The sequence below is a fragment of the Rhinatrema bivittatum genome, chromosome 16, assembly GCF_901001135.1.
Source record: "Rhinatrema bivittatum chromosome 16, aRhiBiv1.1, whole genome shotgun sequence".
Classification (NCBI taxonomy): Eukaryota; Metazoa; Chordata; class Amphibia; order Gymnophiona; family Rhinatrematidae; genus Rhinatrema; species Rhinatrema bivittatum.
In genome coordinates, this window is record NC_042630.1 from 70,413,682 (window position 1) to 70,428,229 (window position 14,548).

At 51.1% G+C, this 14,548-nt stretch overlaps 1 protein-coding gene across 3 annotated transcripts in view; it reads right to left on the bottom strand.

Moving 5' to 3' along the window:
* The window catches only part of PLD2 (phospholipase D2), a 444,278-nt gene that overhangs the window by 369,392 nt on the left and 60,338 nt on the right, over positions 1 to 14,548 (bottom strand). The window lies entirely within an intron of this gene.

Below are 14,548 nucleotides of genomic sequence, written 5' to 3' on the forward strand. Positions count from 1 at the left end.
TAAATGGCTACCTAAACTGGGATTGGAGTCAGGGGATGAGGACAAGTGGAAATTCCTGTGGTGAAAGGGAATGACTCCAAGGTAGCCCATCTCTTCTGCAAGGAGTAGTTAATTCCCATGATTTCCCAGACTCTGAAAGAACTTGGGATTAAGGAAGTGCAGGAAGAATCCAAGTATGAGGAAGAGGTGTTGCGACGTCTCCACTCCGCCCACCTTACCTCTTTGGCGACTCCCTCTTTGGTTGTTGGAAGTTTGGCTGCCGCGGCGTCATTTTGCCAACCTCCTCCGGTGTCCCCGGACCGGCTAGATGCTGCCTTCCGCCATGTTCTCCTGAGGCCTAAGGGCGCGTGCGCGGCGCAGCCCCAACTCAAGTACCAGCTGTGGCGCGAACCTCAAGGGCGTACCCCTGAGATGATGTCATTATCGCCAGATATTTAAGGTCTCTTGTTTTGCTAGCTAATCAAGTTAGCAAAGGTTACTACAGGGTTTCCTACCTAGCTGCCTCCAGGTATCGCTGCGGATGGGATTCGCTTTCTGCTTACCTTGCTACTCTGCCTCCTCGGACTTTACCAGGGGTACCCGCTCCTCGGGGGCCTCGCGCTCTCTCTTGCTTTTCAGGTCGCAGTCTGGAACCGGTACTCGCTCCTTAAGGGCCCACGTTCCCGGACCTGCTACTGAATATAACTTCTGCCAGGAAGTCACCACTGCCTACAACACCAGTGAGTTACCATCTCTCTCTCAGAGCTTTCCCTGGAGCCAGGTACTCGCTCCTCGAGGGCCTACTTCATTCCAGCTCCTGGACTGTTCCAAGGGACTATTGTGTGAGTGTTACCATCCAGGTTCTGTTCCTGAACTCTGCATACTCTGCCTACTCACTATCTCATTTTCTCTACAGCTCAGCCATCCTGGGATCGCTGTTCCAGTGCCTGAGGGACTACAACTCAGCCGGGCTCTTCCAGCTCACTACTGCCACCTCTGGTGGTTCTCTAAAACAGTTTAATAAAAGAACTAGTGTGTGTCTGTCTCCCACCTCTGAGCCTGACCGGTGGTCCCTCTCGGGATCTTCCCCCGTGGGCGTGGTCATCTGCCACCGGCCCAAGGATCCACCCACAATTATCACAAATAATAACAAAAGGATCCTATCATGGAAGGGCTTCAGGGACTGGCTAGGGTCTTCCCTTTCCACCGCATGGTTTTTAGGGAGTGGGATACCATTTAAAAGTCAGCAGAGCAAAGGAGAAACTTTATCTAATGCTGGAGGACATGGAGTTGTTGAAGCTGCCCCAAGTGGACACATTAGTTTCTGGAGTAACCAAAAAGACTACTATTCCAGTAGTGGGAATCACAGTGCTAAAGGATGCTCAGGACCATAAGATGGAGATTCATCTTAAGAGGATGTTTAAGGTCTCAGCCTTGGGCATGCAAGTGGCTGTGTGCAGTCACTTCTTGGTGCAGTCCTGCTTGTGACAGGTTCAGCAGTTGCAGGTGAAGAGGGCCACACTATCATCCAAGCAGGCAGAGTGATTGGAGTCTGCAGTAGCCTATATTGCGAATGTTTTGTATGATCTACTTGCACATTTTGGCCAGAAATATGTCAGCAGTTTCAGTCAGGAGGCTCTTATGGCTGTGCAACTGGGCAGCAGATGTGTGGTCCAAGTTGCAGCTGGGCAGCCTTCCTTTCAAAGCAAACTTTTCTTTGGAGAAGGGCTTGAGGAGCTGCTAAACCACTTGGGTGAATCTAAGGGACATAGGTTGCTGGAAGATAAGCCCAAGGGGAATAGGAAGAATTTGCCAGGAAGACAATTTGGACCACACATCTACCTCCATGAGGCCAGATGATTCCAGCTGGGCAGCTGGGATCTACCTCCCAGAGGCAGGAGTATAGCAAGCCGCAGCCTTTTTGGGGTACCTGAGAAAACTCCGGTTTGGGTTCTGGAGGATCAATAGCTCATAATGAAACAAACTTTGCCCACTCTTCCCCAAAGGTGATAGAAGGACAGTTGGACCTCTTTTACAATGAGTGGACCATAACGACAGGCCAGTGAATCCTGACAGTGATAAGAGAGCCTTAGAATTTGCTCATCCAGTATGTAAAGCCTACATGGCCTCCCCATGCATATCCAGCGGCAAGAAGGCCATGATCTGAGTGATGCTAGATCAGCTTCTAAAGCTAGATGCGATAGTTCCTATATCTCAAGGGGAGTGAGGGCAGGGCAGGAATTCCATTTATTTTGTAGTCCCAAAAAAGGAAGGCACATATCGGCCCATTCTAGACCTGAACAAGGTGAATGCAGCCCTGCAAATAGAAACACTGCGCTCGGTCATAGCGGCAGTCAGGAAGGGAGAGTTTCTGGCCTCCCTCGATCTCACGGAAGCGTATTTACACATTCCCATACGTGAAGATTACCAAAAGTTCCTTCACTTTGCGGTGCTGGGGGGGAGCATTTTCAGTTTGGGGCACTCCCATATGGTCTTGCAATGGTACCTCACACATTCACAAAGGTGATGGTGGTGGAAGCTGTCACCATCTGATGAGAGGAATGAAAACAAGGATTAGCCTTTGGCTAATCCTTGTTTTCATTCCTCACAGCTTTGTTAGACCGATTTCCTTCTTGTTTTTGGGACCATCTGATGAGAGGGCATTCTGGTACATCCTTATCTGGACAACTGGCTCATTCGAGCAAAATCAGAGGTTGTCATCGTTCAGTCCAACTGGTGATGCAGAGGTTGCAATCTCACAGGCCGATACAGTACAGTGCGCTCCGGCAGAGTGCACTGTTAATCCACGATTGGACGCTCGTTTTCGACGCGCTAGCTTTACCCCTTATTCAGTAAGGGATTGAAAATGAGCGTCCAACCCCCCCCCCCCCCCCCGAACCTAACAGCGCCCGCAACATGCAAATACATATTGATGGCCCTATTAGGTAATCTTTCGCAATTCAGAAAGGAAAATGTGCAGCCAAGCCACACATTTTACTTTCTGAAATTAGCGCCTACCCAAAGATAGGCGCTAATTCTCAGGGCACCGGGAAAGGGCACAGAAAAGCAGTAAAGACTGCTTTTCTGTGCACCCTCCGACTTAATATCATGGCGATATTAAGTCAGAGGTCCCGAAAGTTACAAAAAGTTAAAAAAAAAAAAAATTTAAGTCAGCCCACGGCTCGCGGGGTTGAAAACCAGACGCTCAATTTTGCTGGCGTCCGGTTTCCGAACCCGTGGCTGTCAGCAGGTTTGAGAACCGACGCCGGCAAAATTAAGCGTCAGCTGTCAAACCTGCTGACAGCTGCCGCTCCTGTCCAAAAAGAGGCCCTAGGGACGCGCTAGTGTCCCTAGCGCCTCTTTTTACCTCTTTTTACCGCCGGCCCTAATTTTAATACTGAATCGCGCGCAGGAGAGTGGCCTGTGCGCGCGCCGGGAGAGCGGGCGTTTGCCTACTCTCCCGCGGACTTTACTGTATCAGCCCGTGAGTTGGGTGATCAATCTGTCAAAAAAAGTCTTGATTCTGTCCCAGTCTCTGAAATATCTAGGGGCGCATTTCGATACAAAGATAGGCAAGGTATGTCTCAAGACAGAAAGGATACTGAAGCTGCAGGCGCAGGTTTGCAGTTTGTTGCATTTTCAAATGCCCAGTCTGGGATTATTTGCAGGTCTGGGATCTATGGCATCTACTCTAGATCCTGGTGTTTGCACATATGCGTCCTCTCCAGAGGACTCTGCAATCATGCTAGAATCCTCAATTGGAGAATTTTCAACTCCACTTGTCAATGCAGGTCCAGTCTCTCATTGTAGCTTTCTCGGGACAAATTAGAACTGAATGTGGAACTGGAGGTCCAAGATTGGGTAGTGGTAACTACCAATGCCAGCTTGATGGGATTGGGGGGCCATCTGTCAGTGTCAAACAGTGCAGAGGCAATGGTCAACGGAGAAGGCATCATGGTCCATCAATCGTTTGGAGACTTGGGTAATCAGGAATGTGGTGCTCTGTTTTCTTTCAAGACTACACAATCATGCAAACAAGGATCTTCTCCGACAATGTGATGGCAGTGGCACACATCATATGCAAAGGTGGGACCAAAAGTCTAATGCATCTGTTTCAATGGGCAGAACTGCATCTGTTAACCCCGGCAGCATCCCATGTGGCCAAAGTGGAAAATGTTCAAGCGGATTTCCTAAGCAGGCATAAGCTGGACTCCAGAGAATGGGAGTTGCCGAGCAAGGTGATCAATGTAAGCCTTCCTCAGCTAGACTTGATGGCATTGAGGAGGAACACCAAAGTGGGAGCAGATGGTTTCTATACTCTCATTCAGCCATGGCCAGGTGGGATTCCGAAATACATGTTTCACCCTTGGCTGCTGATCGACAGGATTCTAAGGCGAACCAAGGCTCATCCAGGGAAGGTTATCCTGGGAGCACTGGAGTGGCCAAGACAAGCTTGGTCTGCATGCCTGATAAATCTGGTAGCAGGTTCAGGGATCTGAACTTGATAAATCTGGTAGCAGGTTCAGGGATCTTTGCAGGGCCACTGCACCAAGATCCGTTTTCTTGGATCAAGCAAATCGCTTATGTCTCATCGCTTAGCTTTTGAGAGAAATCAGTTACCAACTGAAAGTATATTCAGAAGAGGACTGTTTGCAGTCTGGGAGCTGCGGATCGAGAGTGGACCCTTGAGCCGAACCACCCTGGGTAGAGTAGCTCGGGAGGCGGAGCCACAGGCACAGATCTTCACCCGGAAACCAGGAACCCCCCAGGAGGAGCCCGTAGGGTCCTGGTGCCTTGGGACTCGGAGACACACGTAGGGATCTTCACCCGGGAACTGGGAACCCCCCAGGAGGAGCCCGTAGGGTTCCAGAACCTTGGGACTTGGGAGTGCTGATAAGCTCTTCACCCGGGAACCGGAACCCCCAGGAGGGAGCCCGTAGGGTCCCAGTCCCTTGGGACTTATGCACAGTGTCAGTCTCTCTAGGAAGGCCCGGGCAAGGAGTAGGCCACAGAGCCCAGCAGCAAGAGCCAATAGGCCAGGGAGCACAGAGCAAGCAGGAGCAGGGTCAGAGTCAGTAAATGTCTTGAATGGAACTGGCGGGTGCAATATGGAAGCCAGCAGCAAGTAGGCTTGAGCCAGGCAGGAACGAGAAGGTAACAAGGCCCAAGACAGTCTGGCAGCAGTTCCAGCCCAGGCCTGCGAAGGACGCTGTCAGGAGGACAGGAGCGCAGCAGCTGCGGCAGACAGAAGCAGAGTCAGGAACGAGCAGAGGTCGGTGGCTGGCGGCAGGCAGAAGCAGAGTCAGGAACGAGCAGAGGTCGGTGGCTGGCGGCAGGCAGAAGCAGAGTCAGGAACGAGCAGAGGTCGGTGGCTGGCGGCAGGCAGAAGCAGAGTCAGGAACGAGCAGAGGTCGGTGGCTGGCGGCAGGCAGAAGCAGAGTCAGGAACGAGCAGAGGTCGGTAGCTGAAGCAGAACAACGGAAGTGCAACTAGAACTACACACTGTAGCGACCCTCTGTTGCAAGGCAATGAGAGGACTGAGGAACGCCGGTTATATCTGGCTTGTGGCGTGGCGTGGCCAGCTCAGGCGGGGTCAGGCTTCCGGTGAGCGTACGTCCATAACGCGCGTCCCCGCGTGCGCGCGGGGCGGCAGCGAAACGGCCCAGCAATGGCGGACGCCCTGAATACTCAGCAGAGCCGCGGAGGCGGCGTTCCCGGCCTCGGAGGTGAGCCCTGATACAGCTAGTAAGGGGGAAGCGGTGGAGAGACCGCAACAGTATCCCCCCCCTTTACAGCCCCTCTTGAGAGGGACCGGGTTTTTCAGGATGAGCTTGGTGAAACTGACGCAGGAGATCCTTATCCAAGATATTCCGGCTGGGCTCCCAGGTGTTATCTTCGTCACCACATCCTTCCCATGCCAGCAAGTACTCCCATCGGCGATTATGAAATCGAATGTCCAGGACGTCCTGTACCTGGTACTTTGGGTCCTCATCAACGGTGGTGGTAACAGGATCCGGAGGTGCGGGGTGATACCGGGAAAGAACCACTGGTTTGAGTAAGGAGGCATGGAAGACGTTGTGTACCTTAAACGAAGAGGGTAACCGAAGTCGGTAAGATACCAGTCCTATTCGCTCAGCCACTCGGAAGGGACCGCAGAACTTCGGTGCGAATCGCCGTGAAGGTAGACGAAGGTGCAGGTTTCGGGTGCTGAGCCAGACTTTGTCTCCTGGCTGGAATACAGGTGCAGGTCGACGATGGCGATCGACCGTCTGTTTGGCCCTGGCAGTGGCTTGTAGGATCTGTTTTCGGGTTGCGTGCCACAAGGTCTGGAGTTGCTGGGCTGTAACTTGAGCAGCAGGAGAGGCACTGGGAGCCTCTAGCGGAAGTGGTGGTCGTAGGGGTTTTCCATATACGAGATGGAATGGAGATTTGCCCATGGCAGCATGAACCTGGTTGTTATAGGCAAATTCAGCCCAGGGTAGAAGCTCGGCCCAGTTATCCTGTCTTTCATTAATGAAGGCCCTTAGGTAAGCTTTAAGGGTCCGGTTCATTCTTTCAGTCTGTCCATTGCTTTGTGGATGGAATGCCGTAGAAAAGCTAAGCTTCACTTGAAAACACTTGCAGAGAGCTCTCCAGTAGCGAGCCACAAATTGCGAACCTCTGTCAGAAACAATGTCCTGTGGAAGGCCATGGAGCCTGAACACATGTTGGGTGAACAGGAGGGCCAATTCTGGTGCAGTGGGAAGCTTGGGTAGAGGAACCATGTGGACCATCTTGGAAAAACGGTCAACCGTGACCCATACAACCGTGTGTCCTTGAGAGGGAGGCAGGTCCACGATAAAGTCCGTGGCTATATGGGTCCACGGTTCGGTCGGAACCGGAAGCGGGTGTAACAGGCCAAAAGGAGAACCAGGGCTGGGTTTCTGGCGAACGCAGGTGGGGCAAGAAGCCACATAAGAGGCGACATCACGCCGAATGGTAGGCCACGTAGTACCGGTTAATCAGTTCCAACGTCCTGTCACGTCCGGCATGTCCTCCAACCAAGGAATCATGGGCCCATCGTAGTGCTGTCAACCGGTCCCGGCGAGAGAGCGCCGTGCGGTCCTGCGAAACAGTAGTCAGAGCAGAGAGCCGAATCTTGGAGGGATCCAGTATGAACTGCGGAGAGTCAACCTCCTCTTCGGCACAGGTGGCACGAGACAGGGCGTCAGCCCGGATATTCTTAGCCGCCGGACGATATTGCACTATGAAATCAAATCGACTGAAGAACAGGGCCCATCGTGCCTGACAGGGGTTCAGTCGTTGAGCCTGAGTCAGAAACTCTAGGTTTTTATGATCCGTGTAAACGGTGGTTGTATGTAAGGAGCCCTCAAGCCACTGCCGCCATTCTTCGAGGGCGAGCTTGATTGCCAGCAGCTCCTTATCCCCTATGGAATAGTTGATCCCTGCGGGTGAGAACTTCCGGGAGTAATAAGAGCACGGAACGAGTTGCCCAGAGTCGGAGTGCTGGCTGAGAACAGCTCCTACAGCGATGCTGGACGCATCGACCTCCACGATGAATGGCCACGCCGGATCTGGGTGACGGAGACAGACCTCTGAGAGGAAGGCTTCCTTGAGATCAGAGAAGGCATTGATGGCCGTCTCAGGCCAATGCTTGACGTCAGCCCCTTTCCGGGTCAAGGCGGTAAGGGGAGCCACACGGTGAGAGTATCTGGGAATAAAATGTCTGTAAAAGTTTGCAAACCCCAGGAAGCGCTGGAGGGCTTTAAGACCTGAGGGTTGAGGCCATTTAGTAATGGCGGCTACCTTCTCCGGGTCCATGCGAAAACCGGTAGCAGATATAATATATCCCAAGAAGGGTAGAGAGTCCGCCTCAAACACACATTTCTCCAGCTTGGCATATAGGTGATTCTCTCGTAGAGCCTGAAGGACCTGACAGACATGTTGATGGTGGGAGTTCAAATCCTTAGAGTAAATAAGGACGTCGTCCAAATAGACAATTACATGGGAGTGAAGCATCTCTCGGAGGACCTCGTTCATGAGGTGCTGGAAGACGGCGGGGGCGTTACAAAGCCCAAAGGGCATTACGAGGTATTCGTAATGCCCATCACGTGTGTTGAACGCCGTCTTCCATTCGTCTCCCGGTCGGATGCGTACGAGGTTATAAGCCCCTCTCAGGTCCAACTTGGTAAAGATGCGGGCACCCTGAAGACGGTCCAGTAGTTCAGGGATGAGTGGCAGCGGGTAGCGGTTCCGCTTAGTAATAGCGTTGAGACCACGGTAGTCAATGCATGGTCGTAGTGACCCATCCTTCTTGCCCACAAAAAAGAATCCCGCTCCTGCCGGGGAGCGGGACGGACGAATGAATCCTTTGGCTAAGTTCTCAGAGATGTATTGAGACATCTCTTTGGTCTCTGGGAGAGAGAGGGGATACACCCGGCCGCGAGGTGGCGTAGAGCCAGGAACCAGATCAATGGGACAGTCGAAGGGCCTATGTTCCGGAAGAATGTCTGCCAACTCTTTGGAAAAGACGTCCTGATATCCTTGATAAGCTTTGGGCAAAAGGGGCGTGGAGCAGAGATGCAGAGTGCTGGGAGGATGAGGAAGCTTCAGGCACCGGTCAAAGCAGGCAGGACCCCAACTAACCAACTGGAAGTCATCCCATTTGATGACGGGTGAGTGTTGGCGAAGCCAGGGCAGTCCCAACACTAAGGGATGCACGGCTCTCTCCAGAACGAGTAGAGAAATCTCCTCAGTGTGAAATAGCCCCGTCTGCAGGGTAACGGGCTTCGTAGAGCAGGAGATATGTCCAGGCAACAAAGTCCCTCGTATCGAGGAAATGCGTAAGGGGGGATTCTTACGCTCGGTGGGCAAACCCAATTGGTTCACCAGTTCTGCCACAATGAAGTTCCCCTCGGCCCTGAATCAATAAAGGCCCGAATCTGGACCTCCCCACCGGGGTACTTGAGGGTTACTGGCAGAGTGCAGAGAGGAGTGGATCCGGTAGCGCCTAGGTGTAGCTCCTCGGTATAACCTAGGCACGACCGTTTCCCGGACGCTCGGTGCAAGACGACAGGTAATGTCCTTTACCACCGCAGTATAGGCAGAGGCCTAACGAGCGCCGACGGCTCCTCTCGTCTGGAGTAAGTGGTGACCTGCCCAGCTGCATGGGTTCGGAGGTTGAGTTAACTGCAGGGGAATGCCTCTGCTGAGAAGGCCTGCAGGAGACACGTGACCGACTCCTACTACTAGACCGAATCTCTCTATCACGCTGTTGGAGCCGGCGGTCAACCTTGCCTGCAATATCCATTAGGTCATTTAACTCCTTAGGAATCTCTCACCCCGCCAGTTCATCTTTAATCCGGCCAGCCAGACCTTCAAGAAAAATCCCTTTTAAACAGTCATCTTGCCAATCCAGCTCCATAGCCAAGGTCCTGAAGTGGATGATGTACTCAGCCACAGGGCGTGTGCCCTGTCGGAGATGCAGAAGCTCAGAGGCTGCTGTAGACCGCCGCACGGTGTCATCAAAAGCCAGACGGAACTGGAGGAGGAACTCCTGGAGATCCTGTAACAGAGGGTCAGAGCGTTCCCACAAAGGTGATGCCCATTCTAGGGCCTTGCCATCCAGTAGAGAAAAAATATATACCACTTTACTTGCCTCTGTGGGAAACTGGTTGGGTAACAGGGTGAACCGTATTTGGTATTGGTTCAGGAACCCGCGGCAGGTTTTACTGTCTCCCGCATACCTGCTGGGAGCTGGCAACTGGGTATTGGATGCGGCGCCAGATACAGAAGACCTTGGGCGAGTAGAAGCCTCTAGGCGGGAGGCTAGTTGCTCCACGGTGGCAGCAAGTGTGTCGATGCATAGTTGCTGCTGTTGCAGGCGTTGCACCATCCCAGGGATCGCCTGCAAGCTGGGAGACTCTGCCGAGTCCATGGCCTTGCAATCTGTTGCAGTCTGGGAGCTGCGGTTCGAGAGTGGACCCTTGAGCCGAACCACCCTGGGTAGAGTAGCTCGGGAGGCGGAGCCACAGGCACAGATCTTCACCCGGGAACCAGGAACCCCCCAGGAGGAGCCCGTAGGGTCCTGGAGCCTTGGGACTTAGGAGACACACGTAGGGATCTTCACCCGGGAACTGGGAACCCCCCAGGAGGAGCCCGTAGGGTCCCAGAACCTTGGGACTTGGGAGTGCTGATAAGCTCTTCACCCGGGAACCGGAACCCCCCAGGAGGAGCCCGTAGGGTCCCAGTCCCTTGGGACTTATGCACAGTGTCAGTCTCTCTAGGAAGGCCCGGGCAAGGAGTAGGCACAGAGTCCAGCAGCAAGAGCCAATAGGCCAGGGAGCACAGAGCAAGCGGGAGCAGGGTCAGAGTCAGTAATGTCTTGAATGGAACTGGCAGGGTGCAAAATGGAAGCCAGCAGCGAGTAGGCCTGAGCCAGGCAGGAACGAGAAGGTAACAAGGCCCAAGACGGTCTGGCAGCAGTTCCAGCCCAGGCCTGCGAAGGACGCTGTCAGGAGGACAGGAGCACAGCAGCTGCGGCAGACAGAAGCAGAGTCAGGAACGAGCAGAGGTCGGTAGCTGAAGCAGAACAACGGAAGTGCAACTAAGAACTACACACTGTAGCGACCCTCGTTGCAAGGCAATGAGAGGACTGAGGAACGCCGGTTATATCGGGCTTGGGGCGTGGTGTGGCCAGCTCAGGCGGGGTCAGGCTTCCGGTGAGCGTACGTCCATAACGCGCGTCCCCGCGTGCGCGCGGGGCGGCAGCGAGACGGCCCAGCAATGGCGGACGCCCTGAATACTCAGCAGAGCCGCGGAGGCGGCGTTCCCGGCCTCGGAGGTGAGCCCTGATTACAGCTAGTAAGGGGGAAGCGGTGGAGACCGCAACAAGGACATTGCAATCTTACTTTAGGCCAGGAGACCCTCTTCAGGCCAGGTGTGGAAGGTGTTTGAGGCTTGGTGTCTCGAAGAGGGTATTTCCCCTTTTAGGGCATCAGTTCAAATTCTTGCCTTTTTACAGCAAGGGCTGCAGAAAGAGCTGGCATTTAATTCTTTATGAGTAAAAGTGGATGCCTTAAGCTGCTACTGTGGTAAACTTCAGGGGTTATTCCTGTCCTTACATCTAGATGTGGTGAGATTTCTCAAAAGTATTAAGCATTTGCATCCTCTGATGTGACCGACTGTTCCTCTGTGGAATCTTAATTTGGTTTTGAAGATACTTTGAGGCCTCCTTTTGAACCTTTGAGGAAGGCGTCCTTGAAGGATGTTATGCTGAAGGCAGTTTTTCTGGTGATAATTTGTTCTGCTAGGCATATTTCGGAACTTCAAGCATTATCCTGTAAGGACCCTTTCCTTCAGATTTCTGAGCAACTGGTGTCTTTGTACACAGTTCCTTCAATTTTGCCAAAGGTAGTATCTTTGTTTCTCTTAGGTCAGATGGTGGAGTTGCCCGATTTTTGAGACTTGGAGATTTCTTCTCCTCATGCTAGGAAGCTTCACTTGTTGAATGTGTGTAGAATTCTTCTAAGCTATTTGAAGGGTGCCAACAGTTTCCGGCGGTAGGATCATTTGTTTGTACTGCTCAGTGGATTCAGTAAGGGACACAAGGCTTCTAAAGAAACCACTGCTCGATGGCTAAAAAGGCTATTGCCTATTGTAAAGACCATTCGATTCCTAAGGGACTGAAAACTCATTCCACCAGGGCCCAGGTGGCTTCCTGGGTGGAGTGTCAGTGTCGCCCCAGGAGTGTCAAGTGGCAACATGGTCCTCACTGCACACCGAAACAAAGCATTACAAGCTAGATGCTTGGGCCCCAGATTCAGCCAGTTTTGAGAGCGAGTCTTTCGGGTTCACACCCAGTATAACAGAGCTTGGGTACATCCCATGCATCTGGACTGATCTGGGGGACAATCAGGGAAGGAAAATTGGTTCTTATCTGCTAATTTTTGTTCCTGGAGTCCCACAGATCACCCTGTTTAGAAAGACTGCTCTACTCTGGTTTTAAATAAAGCAGAAGTCTGCTTAGGTTTCGGGTTTCCTCTATAGACTATTGGGCCCCAATTGGGAATTTACTGTTTGTTCCCCTGCTCAGTCGGAAGTGGGAGATTGTTCTGGTTCTATAGTTTTTGTGCTTGGATACAATACATACTGCAGGTGGCACACTAGCTTAATTACCACGAATCAGTAAAACTTTTCTTCTCTGTCTCAATCTGCTGGTAAGAACATAAGAACATAAGACATTGCCATGCTGGGTCAGACCAAGGGTCCATCAAGCCCAACATCCTGTTTCCAACAGAGGCCAAACCAGGCCACAAGAACCTGGCAATTACCCAAACACTAAGAAGATCCCATGCTACTGATGCAATTAATAGCAGTGGCTATTCCCTAAGTAAACTTGATTAATAGCCATTAATGGCTTTCTCCTCCAAGAACTTATCCAAACCTTTTTTGAACCCAGCTACACTAACTGCACTAACCACATCCTCTGGCAACAAAATCCATGCATTTGGACTGATCCTTGGTACTCCAGGAATGACATTTAGCAGGTAAGAACCTATTTTCCTATCTGCACACACCATAGACACAAATTAGCTACAAGAGCCTTAAATAATCACTGCCCTAAGAAAAGGCTGCACAAGTCCCAGCATGCAGTGGGGCACAGCTAGGACTGTGCCAGGCACCCAGCCTCTTTAAGTTGATCTGGATGAGCTGGCAGCCCTAACTCTTGGGATGAATCCCAGATAGGTTGCAGGACCCCTCCTATGGCTCGTGAATCATGCCAAGCTATGCATGTAGGATCCAGCCATGGTTGGTCTACCACAAACCCTGAGTGGGCCACCTCCCTCTAGCTAGTCTGTGCCAGTCTACAGGTTGTAGCCTCTCCTCACTAATCTGCTCAATGGCACTTTATCTTTCCCTTCTTAGTCTAGGACCCATGTTTTTTCTCTCATAGGCTACTTCGTCTACCTCATTTCAACAAATAGGTGAATAAAGTCTTGGTTTTGCCCTACTGCATGTATGGATTTATAATTCTCTAGCAAAAAGGGGTCCAATGCTGCAAGCAGGACAGAGCATTCAGGAAATGTCAGTTCTGGGCCTGTAGCATAACAGGGCAGCTGCAGACTTGTACGTAGGCCCTTGCTGTGGAAGAACTGGATGGTTCTCATCTCACAACAGATCAGCTAAAAAGGCTGGCTTTTGCCAGACTGCATGCATAGATTTAGCTTTAGTGCATGCATAGATTTATAGTTCTGATTTTCCCCCTACAAAAAGCAGAACTACATGCATGCAATCTGGCAAAAACTAGAACTGAACCAGCCTGCTCAATTGACCTGGATTTAGTTGGCAACCTTAACCCCCATCCTCTGCTCTTCCCATTCCATCGCTCCATCACCCCTGCTTGCCTGCTTTCTAGTATACCTTATTGCATCCTCCCACTAGCGTTGAATGCATTCTCCTAGATCATGCCTTAGGGTTGTCATTCACCTCAGTTCAACTGTACAGATTTCTTCCTGCAGCCACAACATGGGAATCCCTTTTCCATGCTGCTGGGTTCCACTGTACAGCTTCTGCCAATTCCCACATGCTTCTCTCCAGTGGATATCAAACAGTGCCTTCAGCCTTTTCTTACTGATCAGCTCTGGTCGCTGGAAGAATTGCCTATTTATCACTGCATCAAAGGCAAGGTTTCCCAAACATTTGAGGTCCCCACACCCAGTCGGGTTTTAGGCTATCCACAATGACTATACACAAGATAAAAACTTGCATATTCATTGATCTAAGGAAAACAGAACTACAAGTCCATAGTTGCAATGGGGCAACACCAAGTCTGGAGGTATTGAGTCACCATATTCTATAGTCACATCATTTAAAGAATAAGAATTGACCAGAAAATAACATGTCACCCTAAACAGCATTGGATGGACTGGATGGGCCATTCTGGTCTTTATCTACCATCATTTGCTATTTTACTGTGTCTTTAAATACAATTTAGTCAGAAATCTGATGTCATAAGAACATAAGAAGTTGCTATACTAGATCAGAACAAAGATCTATCAAGCCCAGCATCCTGTTTCCACCAGTGGCCAATCCACATTACAAGCACCTGGCAGGATCCCAAATAGTACTTAGATCCCATGCTGCTAACACTCAGGGATAAGCAGTGGCTTTCCCCAAGTTTATATGGATAGCGACAATTTATGGATATCTCCTCCAGGAACTTGTCTAAACCACTACTCTAAATGTCTTTATTAGATCCTCTGCCAATTAAATCAGAGCTTAATTGTGCAATGAATGAAAAATAATTTTCCCTGCTTTGTTTTAAAACATGCTACTTACTAACGGCACCATTTTGTGGCCATACCACAGATTGTAATTTATCCTTTCAAGGTGATGTTATTTTTAATATTTACAACTTTGAAATTTCCAATAAGAGAGACAACTCTGTGATAAGTCATTCCTCATAAATCCCATATAGTTTATGGACAACACAGCAAACAAAAGAGGTCACCCCAGGGCTGGAACATGTGACCTTCTAGTCTGGAAATAGTCATGCTATTTCCTGCTG